Raw genomic sequence first — 11,955 nt, 5'->3', positions numbered from 1 at the left:
AGGGTACTCATTCAATGGCAAGGAAAGGCCATGAGAGTGAAAAAGAAGGAAACACAAAATCAGTAAAAATAAATGTATCTGTAAAAATCAGTCAAGGCACTCACAAAAATAAATGGATGACACCATATACCTAAAAAGTGAAGGGAGTAGAGGAGTAAAGAATGAGTTCAGAGTTAAGTGACCATCAACTTAAAATAGACTACAATATGCAGAACATGTTATATACAAACCCAATGATAACCACAAATCAAAACCTAGTAATTGATATGCAAAACCTAGTAATAAAAAGAAATAAATCCAGGTATATAACTAAAACAACGTAGCAAACAAGGAAAGAAGAGAACAAGAGAAGAAAGGAACAGAGAGGAACTACAAAAACAACTATAAAGCAAGTAACAAAATGACAAGTACATACTTATCAATGATTACTTTGAATATAAATGGACTAAAGGCTCGGATTTAAAGACCCAAGGTGGCAGAATGGATTTTAAAAAAATAAACTCATTGATATGCTGCATATAAGAGAATCACTTCAGACCTAAAGACATCTGTAGATTGAAAGTGAGGGGATAGAGAAACATTTATCATGTAAATGTATGTTAAAAGAAAGCCAGGGTAGCAATTCTTAAGTTGGACAAAAAAGATTTTAAAACAAAGACCAGAACAAGAGACAAAGGGATCCCTGGGTGGCTCAGCAGTTTGGTGCCTGCCTTTGGTCCAGGGCATGATCCAGGAGACCCTGGATCGAATCCCATGTTGGGCTCCCGGTGCATGGAGCCTGCTTCTCCCTCTGGCTGTGTCTCTGCCTCTCTCTCTCTCTCTCTCTGTGTGACTATCATAAATAAATAAAAATTAAAAAAAAAAGAACAAGAGACAAAGAAGGACATTATACAATAATAAAGAGTACAACCTCCCCTTTACAATAAAGGAAGTTGTATCCTTTATTATTGTATAACACATATGTATATAACATCTATATGTCATACATATCATCCAAATAGAAAAGCTATAAGGAAACAGTGGTTTTGAATGGCACACTGGACAAGATGGACTTAAATAGGAGTATCCAGAGCATTTCATTCTAAAAAGAAGAATACACATTCTTTTCAAGTGCATATGGAACATTCTTCAGAATAGATCACAAAATAATGCCACAAAACAAGCCTCAACAACTTTAAGAAGACGGAAGTCATACCATGCATCTTTTCTGACTATAATGCTATGAAACTAGAAATCAACTACAAGTAAAAATCTGGAGGAGCACAAATACATGGAGGTTAAATAACATGTTGCTAAACAATGAGTCAACCAAGAAAGCAAAGAAGAAATAAAAAAATTACATGAAGAAAAATGAAAATGAAAATGTATTGATTCAAGATCTTTGGGATATAGCAAAAGCAGTTTAAGAGAGAAGTTTATAGCAATATAGGCCTACTTCAAGAAGAAATATATCAAATAAACCTAACCTTACACTTACAGAAGTGGAAAAGGAAGAATAAACACTACTAAAATCCAGCAGAAGGAAGGAAATAATACAGATTAAAGCAGAAGGAAATGATATAGGAACTAAGAAAATAGAATAGTTTAATGAAACCAGGAGATGGTTTTTTTTAAAAGATTAACAAAATTGATAAACCTCTAGCCAAACTAAAAAAAAAAAAAAACAAAGAAAAGAAAAAATGGACTCAAACAAAATCACAAATGAAAGAGGACAGTTAACAACCAAAATTATATGCCAACAAATTAGACAACCAAGAATAAATGAATAAATTCCTAGAAACATATAACCTCCCAAAACCGAAGCAGAAAGAAAGAAAATTTGAACAGGTTGATTACCAGCAATGAAATGGAATCAGTAATCAAACTCCAAATGAACAAAAGTCCAAGACCAGATGGCCTCACAGCTGCATTATCCCAAATTTTAAAAGAGTTCATACCAATTCTTCTCAAAATTTTCCAAAAACATATAATAGGAAAAAACCCCTCCAAATTCATTCTAATAGGCCAATGTTACCCTGATACATAAGATAGGGTCACAACAAAAAATAATTATAAACCAATATCTCTGATGAAAATACATGCAAAAACCCTCAACAAAATATTAGCAAGCTGAATCCAACAATACATCAGAAAAATCATTCAGCAAAATCAAAGGGATTTATTTCTGGGATGCAAGTGTGGGACACTATTTGCAAATTAATATGATACATCACATCAATAAGAGAAAGTATAATACCACAAAATAATTTCAATAGATGCAGAAAAGGCATTTGACAAAGTACAAAGTTTACAGGAAACATACCTCAACATAATAAAGACTTTATATGAAAAACGTGCAGCTAACATCATACTCAACAGTGAAGAACTGAGAGATTTTCTCCTAAGGTTATGAGCAAGACAGTGATGTCCCTTCTCACCACTTTTATTCAACATAGTACTAGAAGTCCTAACCATAGCAATCAGACAAGAGAAAGGAATAAAGGACATCCAAATTGGTAAGGAAGAAGCAAAACTTTCACTATTTGCAGATAACTGATTATATATAGAAAACCCTAGACTCCACCAAAAAACTACTAGAACTGATAAATTCAGAAAGGTCACAGGATACAAAAAAAAAATCAATGTACCAAAACCTGTTGTATTTCTTTACACCAATAATGAAGAAAAATAAATCTTTTAAAAATCCCATTTACAATTACACCAAAAATAACAAAATACGAGGAATAAACTTAACCAAAGAGGTGAAGACCTGAACACCGAAAACTATAAAACACTGATTAAATAAATTGAAGGTGATACAAAGGAATGGAAAGACATTCCATACTCATGGATGGGAAGAACACATAATGCTAAAATGTCCATACTTGGGATGCCTGGGTGGCTCAATGGTTGAGGGTCTGCCTTCAGCTCAGGGAGTGATCCTGGGGTCCTGAGATGGAGTCCCACATTGGGCTTTCCACAGGGAGCCTGCTTCTCTCTCTGCCTATGTCTCTGCCTCTCTCTGTGTGGCTCTCATGAATAAGTAAATAAAACCTTTTTTTAAAAAGAGTCCATACTACCCAAAGCAATCTACAGACTTAATGCAATCCATATCTAAATACCAACAGGAATTTTCACAGAACTAGAAAAAAATAATCCTAAAATTTGTATGGAACCATGAAAGACCATAAATAGTCAAAGCAATCTTGAAAAAGAAAAAAAAAAAAACTGGAGGTGTCACAATTCCAGACTTCAAATTATATTACAAAGCTATACTATCCAGTGTGGTACTAGCGCAAAAGTACACATAGATCAACGGAATAGAATGGAAAACCCAAAAACAAACCCACACTTATATGCTCAATTAATCTTTGACAGAAGTGGCAATAATATTCAATGGTAAAAAAGATAGTCTTTTCAACAAATGGTGTTGAGAAAACCAGACAGCTACATACAAAAGAATGAATATGGATCATTTCCTTACAACATACACAAAGACAAACTCAAAATGGATCAAGGGCCTAAATGTGAGACCTGAAACTGTAAAAACCCTGGAAGAGAGCACAGACAGTAATTTCTTCGACAGGTTATAGCAACAAGTTTCTAAATAGGTCTCCTTAGGCAAGAGAAACAAAAGCGAAAATAAACTGCATCAAAATAAAAAGCTTCTGCACAGTAAAGGAAGCAAACAGTAATACTAAAGGACAACCTGCTGAATGGAAGAAGATATTTGCAAATGGCACATCCAAAAAAGGATTAGGTATACGAAATATATAAAGAACTTATACAATTCAACACCCCCAAAACAAATCATCCTATTAAAAACGGGCGGAACACATTAACAGATATTTCCCCAAAGACCTACAGATGGCCCAGACACATGAAAAGATGCTCAACACCACTCATTATCAGGGAAATGAAAATCAAAACCACAATGAGATCATCTCACATTTGTCAGGGTAGCTAAAATCAACAACACAAGAAACAAGTGTTGGTGAAGATGTGGAAATATAGGAGCCCTTACACACTGTTGGTGTGAATGCAAACTGGTTCAGCCACTGTAGAAAACAGTAGGGAGTTTCTTCAAAAAGTTAAAAGTAGAACTAGGCTACAATCCAGTAATTGCACTACTGGGTATTTACCCAATGAGCACTAAAACACTAATTGGAAGGAATACATGCCCCTTTATGTTTATTGGGGCAATTATTTACAATGGAAGCAGCCCAAGTATCCGTTGATAGGTGAATGGAAAAGAAGAAATGAGATTTTATTTAAAAAGATATAGATATAATGTATATAAATTATATATTGGAATATTTTATGTATATAAATATATAATACAACAATTATATAAATATATATTTATGTATATATTTATATTTATTTATATTTAGTTATATATCTTATATAATTTTTATAAATTTATATAAAGTATAAATTATATATTTATATAAATTATATATTATAGAAAATACATTTTATATATTATATTTAAAATTTTATATGATTTATTATATATTTATATTTTAATATATAACAATATTTTCTATATTTTTGTATATAGGAAATTTATACATATATATATATTGTAATATTTTTGAGCCATAAAAAAAGAATGAAATCTTGCTATTTGCAACAACCTGGATGGATCTAGAGAATACAATGCTAAGTAAAATAAGCCAGTGAGAGAAAGGCAAATACCATATGATTTTACTCATATGTGGAATTTAAGAAACAAACCAAACCAACACAGGAAAAAAATAAATCAAATCAAGAGACAAACTCTTAACTGGTAAGAATAAACAAATGGTTCCCAGAGGGGAGGTATGTGGAGGGATGGATGAGATAAGAGAAGGGGATTAAGAGTACACTTATCTTGATGGGCACTGAGTAATATAGCGCTTGAATTGCTATATTGTAGACCTAAAACTAATATAATACTATGTTAATTATACTAGAATCAAAATTTTTAAAAACTCACTGAAAACTGGCAAGGGAATTTTTTTGGTAAGCAGACAATTTTTAATGAACAGACTGAATTTTAATGAAAATTTAAAGAGTAGCTAATTCTGTAAAAAGTTGATGCAATTCTTCTAATACATCTTGGTATTCTATATGTAAATTTCATAAAGATATGTAGAAGCTTTGAATTAACTTGATTGACATACTAGAGGGTTTTTTTTTTTTTAAGATTTTATTTATTTATTCATAAGAGACACAGAGAGAGAAAGAGGCAGAGACACAGAGGGAGAGCAGGCTCCACGCGGGGAGCCTGACATGGGACTCGATCCCAGGTCTCCAGGATCATGCTCTGGGCTGAAGGCGGTGCTAAACCACTGAGCCACCAGGGCTGCCCCATTTTTATTTTCTATGAAAAGTACATTCAATACTTTTGTAAAGACTGATTTAAAAAAGCACTAAACAAACTGCTATTTAATTAGCTGTGGGAGAATCAAGGGTAAGTCTGAGTAAAAATATAAAAAATCTGCCCTCACGTTACTTTCCACTTGTTTTTAAGTCTTTGTTCCACTATAAGATTTTTATTTATTTGAGAGAGAGAGCACACGGACACGAGCAGGGGGAGGGGGCAGAGGGAGAAACAGACTCCCCACAGAGCAGAGAGCTTGATGCAGGGCTAGATGCCAGGATCATGACCTGAGCTGAAGGCAGATACTGAACTGAATGAGCCACTCAGGCACCCTTTGCTCTAATTTAAAGAAACCAAAATGCTGTGCTCACTTTGGCAGCACATATACCAAAATTGGAACGATACAGAGAAGACCAGCATGGCCCCCGTGCAAGGATGACATGCAAATTCGTGAAGTGTTCCATATATTTTGAGAAGGACAATCATAATACAGTTTCACTCATACGGTGAATATAAGAAATAGTGACAGGGATTATGAGGGAAAAGAGGGAAAGAGTGGGAAAAATTAGAGAGGGTGACAAAACATGACAGACTCCTAACTCTGGGAAATGAACAAAAGGTAGTGAAGGGGAGGAAGGCAGGAGGATGGGGTGACTGGGTGAAGGGCAGGCACTGAGGAGGGCACTTGATGGGATGAGTATTGGGTGTTATAGTATATGTTGGCAGATCGAACTTCAATAAAATTAAAAAAAATAAAAGAGGAAACCAAAATGCTACTGTATGTGTGTGGTTCATGTAAGAAAGTTGATAAACAGCCCCCTACTCAAAGAGAAGGCTGTGGTTCCATACCAAGAGTGATGAATGAACATTAATATATTTTAAACTATATCAAAATGTTTAAGGTGAATGTACCTTTTTTGATTTCTTGATTAGTTGATTTTTAAATGAATCAACATTGTTGCCATAGATATAAGAGAAATTCTACTGTAGTTTACAAAGCAGCCTCATTCATGATCTCATCTACTTCTCTCAGTAACTGAGAGACATCCCCATTTTACAGCCAAGGAAACTGATACCCAAGGAAGGTGAGGTGATTTGTCTTGAGTCACATGACTTAAGAGTGTCACTTACTTCCCCAATGCTACAGTAGCCTCCTGATGGCCAGAACAGTTTGAGCTAGTAACCATGATGATAGTAAAAATGGCTGAGTTTTAAAGAACACTTACCATGCTCTAGGCATTGTGCTCAACACTTTATACATATCTCATCTATTTCATACAGTCTGGTATCTCACTATTCTTTAAGTAATGAAACTGAAGCTCAGGGAGGTAAAGGAATTGTTTAAGCAGAGAAGCCAGGTTTTATCTCTAGGCATTGTGGCGCCAGATGGTTCTTGACCACTGAACCATACCCTCCCCTCACTTTAGAGCAGGGCATATCTGCATGTTATTACACACAGAGAGCCAAGATAGCTGCAAAATCATCCTTGCTCCAAGGTTGGCCAAGGTCTGAAGAGAACTGATGGCCACTAGACAAATCAGAATTTAGGGTGAATGTTTTATATAGAACATCTTTCCTTTTTTTTTTGTATATTTTTTTATTGGAGTTTGATTTGCCAACATATAGTATAACACCCAATGCTCATCCCATCAAGTGCCCACCTCAGTGCCCATCACCAAGTCACCCCAACCCCCCACCCACCTCCTTTTCCACCATCCCTTGTTCATTTCCCAGAGTTAGGAGTCTCTCATGTTCTGTCTCCCTCACTGATATTTCCCACTCATTTCCTCTCCTTTCCCCTTTATTCTCTTTCACTATTTTTCACATTCCCCGTATGAATGAAACATGTTTGTCCTTCTCCGACTGGCTTACTTCACCCAGCATAATACCCTCCAGTTCCATCCACGTTGAAGCAAATGGTGGGTATTTGTCATTTCTGATGGCTGAGGAATATTCCATTGTATACATAGACCACAGCTTCTTTATCCATTCATCTTTCGATGGACACTGAGGCTCCTTCCACGGTTTGGCTATTGTGGACATTGCTGCTAGAAACATCGGGGTGCAGGTGTCCTGGCATTTTACTGCATCTGTATTTTAGGGGTAAATCCCCAGCAGTGCAATTGCTGGGTCATAGGGCAGGTCTATTTTTAACTCTTTGAGGAACCTCCACACAGTTCTCCAGAGTGGCTGTACCAGTTCACATTCCCACCAACAGTGCAAGAGGGTTCCCCTTTCTCCACATCCTCTCCAACATTTGTGGTTTCCTGCCTTGTTAATTTTCCCCATTCTCACTGGGGTGAGGTGGTATCTCATTGTGTTTTTGATTTGTATTTCCCTGATGGCAAGTGATGCAGAGGATTTTCTCATGTGCTTGTTGGCCAGGTCTATGTCTTCCTCTTTGAAATTTCTGTTTATGTCTTTTGCCCATTTCAGGATTGGATTGTTTGTTTCTTTGCTGTTGAGTTTGATAAGTTCTTTATAGATCTTGGAAACTAGCTCTTTATCTGATAGGTCATTTGCAAATATCTTCTCCCAAACACTAACTACATGGCCTACACTTACTGAGAATGAGGAGACTCTGAATCTAGACAGGAGCCTCAGAGAGGAGGTAAGCAAAAAGATCAGGATGTCCAACCTCTAGGCTCCAAATCACTAACCTGGTAAATATTTTGTAAGACAAGGTGCATCTTACCAGAGTGAACAGCAGAGAGTACAAATATCAACATGACAACACCCACAGATTCTAGGGGTACATGTTCCAGAAGGTCATCTTTGGTTAGATCACACTGGAACACCTTGTATCTTTCTGAGTCATACAAAGGATTTTGCTTGACATATTCAACTGCTGTTGGAGAAAAATCACAGGCATAAGCAAAGATATTCTGAACTTCTAAGAGTGGGAATAAACAGTTTCCAACACCGCAGCCAGCTTCACGTATAGTCAATTTTTGATCTTCAGACTCTCTACATGATCTGAGATCCTCAAACCCTCTGTTGGTCCACTGTCTATCTTTGAAGAAGTTAGTACTATTTCTTTTGTAAAAAGGTCCCAGTTCTTCTGAGCCTCTTTTTCCAGTTTTTGCTGCTTAAAATCAGACACTAAAACTTGATCTCTTTTCAATTTCTCCTCTTCTTCAGAGCTGAGAATCCTTGTCTGCAGCCTTTTTCTTTGCAAAGAAGCCATCTCCTAAACTGATGGGACTACTGTTAACAATGCTGAAGACTCTCCATCACTGAATAACCTGAGGAATCCAAGCTGATATTGCAGACATAGGCAGGGTTTTTTCAGATGCAGTTTCTCAGGATTGGATTAAGCCTCAGGCGGCGCTAGGCGCTTTTGCAGGAGACAGGAGATTCTGTTAGGGGTTTTAGAACAGTTTTTAAGATGCTGGGTTAGTGGTTCTAGAACATTTCTTTCACCAAACAGTTCAATTCACTATTTACTAGACACTGACTCTACACAAAACCTGGCCCACTACTCAAGAGGTGGGTCACAAAGACCAAGACCTAGTCTCTACCTTCAGGCGGTTTACATTCAGTGGCCAGGACTCTCATGCACCAAACTCTAGTTCAAACCACAAGTCAAATATTTTAAATCGGGTTGGTTTTTAAAAACGACAGGCCCAAGCATTGGCTGAAAAACCTTAGGGAGAAAACACTTTTCAGTTTTCGGTGCCCGCGACAAGGGGCTAATTAAAACAACCATGAGAGCCTCCCGGCGACAGGTGGTCAGGTGGGATCATCGTTGCCCAAGGATTAGAGACTCACTTTGGGGGAGAGGGGAAATTTGGAGCCAAGGCAGGGGTAGGGGGGTGGGCTGAGTCTTTGATCACACTCCCAGGAAGCTGTCTCAGGAACCAGTGGGGCCTCGGCTCTTGCTCCTCCATTAAGGCTGAAGGAGAAGAGGCCAATGATGCGAGCAGCAGGAGCCTGCGGCCCGAGGCGCGCCCCAGGGCGCTGGAAGAAACCAGGCGGCGGCGCCAGGGCCTGCGAGGCCCGGCCACACTGGCCCCCTGCCGTGTTCCTCTAGTTCCCGCGCTCGGGCTCACCGCCACCAGTTCTTACACTTCCCTGGCCCGGGAGGCCCGACGCCCTGACCCCTGTGCAAGGCCCGGCCTCCAGGACCTCTCCCTGGGGAATCCCCCACCACTTAGAGGGTTTTTTTTTTTTTTAATTTTTAATTTTATATTTTTTCCGTTTATTTATCTTTTAAAGATTTTAGCTATTTATACATGAGATACACAGAGAGTGAGAGAGAGGCAGAGACACAGGAAGAGGGAGAAGCAGGCTCCATGCAGGGAGCCCGTCGCGGGACTCGATCCCAGGTCTCCAGGATCACGTCCTGGGCTGAAGGCGGCGCTAAACCACTGAGCCACCAGGGCTGCCCCACTTAGAGTTTTTTATCTTTTAAAACTTTGGGGGTTTTTTTGTGTGTTGTGTTGACATGAAAATACAATTTATTCTTAAGGTACCAAAATAAAGCATTTCTTTGGCAATTAGCTTATGCTTCATTTCAAGCTCTTATGCATAATAAATTTAATGATCTTGTATAGAAATTCCTGTTAACTTTTAAATAGTTATTCAAAAGTAGTCATTTTATGGTGATATAGGGATGTTATCTCCAGTTATATTGATTTGAAATCATAGCACTGGGCAGTTTTCTAGCAACATGGTCAACAGAAGGAACTTCTTTAACGTGATAAAATATATACATATATATAAAATACAGGGGCACTTAGGTGGCTCAGTTGGTTAAGTGTCAGCCTTCAGCTCAGGTCACCGTCTCAGGGCCCTGGGATTTAGTCCTCTGGCTGGCTCCCTGCTCAGGGGAGCCTGCTTCTCCCTCCCTCTCTGCTCCTCTCCCCCCCTTATTCTCCCCCCACCTTTCCCTATCTCAAATAAAATCTTTTTTAAAAATCTATAAAAAACTGGTAGCAAAAATTATACTTACTACTGGACAATTAATATGTTCCCCTTAAGAATAAAGATTTGGTGTCACTCTCAGCATTCCTATTAAACATTGTACTGAAATTTGCTGTCAGAATAAAGAAAAATAAATTGAAGGACTATACATTAGAAAGGAGATATAGAATGGTTTCTATTCACAGATATCATAATTGTCTATATAGAAAATTTTAAAGACTCTACAAACAAACTTCTAGAACTAACAAGTTTAGCAAGGTCTCTGAATAGAAGATCAACAATCAGTCATATTCTGAATATTAACAATGAACTGGATATTTTAAAAAGTACTACTTACACAAAAACGCATAAATATTTAGATATAAACCTAACAATATGTGTAGGGACTGTATTTGGAAAGCTACAAAACACTGATGAAAGAAATCAAAGAAGATATAAATAGAGGTATATCATGTTTATGGATTATAGGAACAATATTGTTTAAGATGCCTGTTTTCCTCAAATTGAGCATAGTTTCAATGCAGTCCCTATCAAATCCAAGCAGGATTTTCTTTTGGTAGATATTTCCAAATAAATTTGTTACTTATATGAAAAACAAAAGAACTAGAGTAGTCAAAATAATTCTGGAAACAAAGGAAAAAGAATGCTCATATCATCTAGTTTTAAGACTATTTTAGAGCTACTATAATCAAGACAGTGTAGTATTGGTGAAAAGCTAGATCCACAGATCAAACTATTTAAAATTCCAGAAATAAATTCACACAAATATGATCAATTGATTTTCAACAGACTTTACAAAGCAGCTCAGTAAAGAAGGGATAATGTTTTCTAAGGTTTCTAGAACAAGTGTTATGCCCGTATGTGGAAAAAAAATTCAAACTACATTCACACCATGTAAAAATTAGACCCCAAATGGATTATAGACTGAAATTTTCACCCTACAACTAAAATCTTTTAGACAAATGAGATAGTTATCAAAGAGTTCTTAGATACATCCCCAAAGGTATAATACATTAAATAAAAAATATAATTACACCTCTCCAACTCTAAAACCTTCTGCTCTTCAACACATACTGTGGGGAGAATGAAAATACAAGCCACAAAATGGGAGAAAATATTTGCAAGTCATGTATCAAAGAAGGACTTGTATCTAGAATAAATATCAACCACTCAAACTCAATAATAAGCAAACCAATCTAATAAAAAATATTCAACGTTATTAACCATTAGAGAAATGCAAATTAAAATGAGATACCACTATACATCTTTTAGAATGTCTAAAATAATTTGTTTTTTTTTTTAATATTTTATTTTTTAAGTAGTCTCGCCACTCAATGTGAGGCTCAAACTTAACAACCCTGAGATCATGAGTTGCATTCCGTGCCAACTGAGCCAGCTAGATGCCTCTAGAATGTCTAAAATATTTTTTTAACTAAAAATATAAGCACAATGAGAAAGTGTAAAACATTTGAAGCACTTACACTGCTGTTGGAAATGCAAAATGGTGCAGTCACATTAGAAAAACAAAAATTATGAAAAAGTGGAAAGAAGAAAAAATATATTGTCAGTCTCTTCATAAAAAAGGAAATGCAAATAGCATATAAACAAGTGGAAAAAATTTTGGACCCAGTATTAAGGAAAAAAATGAAGAAGTAAAATATCAAGGAGATCCTAGTCTTCAT

The 11,955-nt window shown here is 36.7% G+C and overlaps 1 non-coding gene and 1 pseudogene across 1 annotated transcript; one reads left to right on the top strand and one right to left on the bottom strand.

Moving 5' to 3' along the window:
- Positions 1 to 5,710: 5,710 nt before the first annotated feature.
- LOC121490335 lies at positions 5,711 to 5,817 on the top strand. Its single transcript, XR_005987640.1, has one exon. It is a non-coding gene; the product is annotated as a U6 spliceosomal RNA (small nuclear RNA).
- A 2,154-nt stretch (positions 5,818 to 7,971) lies between these two features.
- On the bottom strand, positions 7,972 to 8,534 carry LOC121488848 (annotated as a pseudogene).
- Positions 8,535 to 11,955: the final 3,421 nt, after the last annotated feature.

Source organism: Vulpes lagopus, chromosome 4 (genome assembly GCF_018345385.1).
Source record: "Vulpes lagopus strain Blue_001 chromosome 4, ASM1834538v1, whole genome shotgun sequence".
NCBI lineage: Eukaryota > Metazoa > Chordata > Mammalia > Carnivora > Canidae > Vulpes > Vulpes lagopus.
The sequence above is the reverse complement of the archived record's forward strand: the minus strand, read 5'-3'. Positions and strand labels throughout refer to the sequence as shown.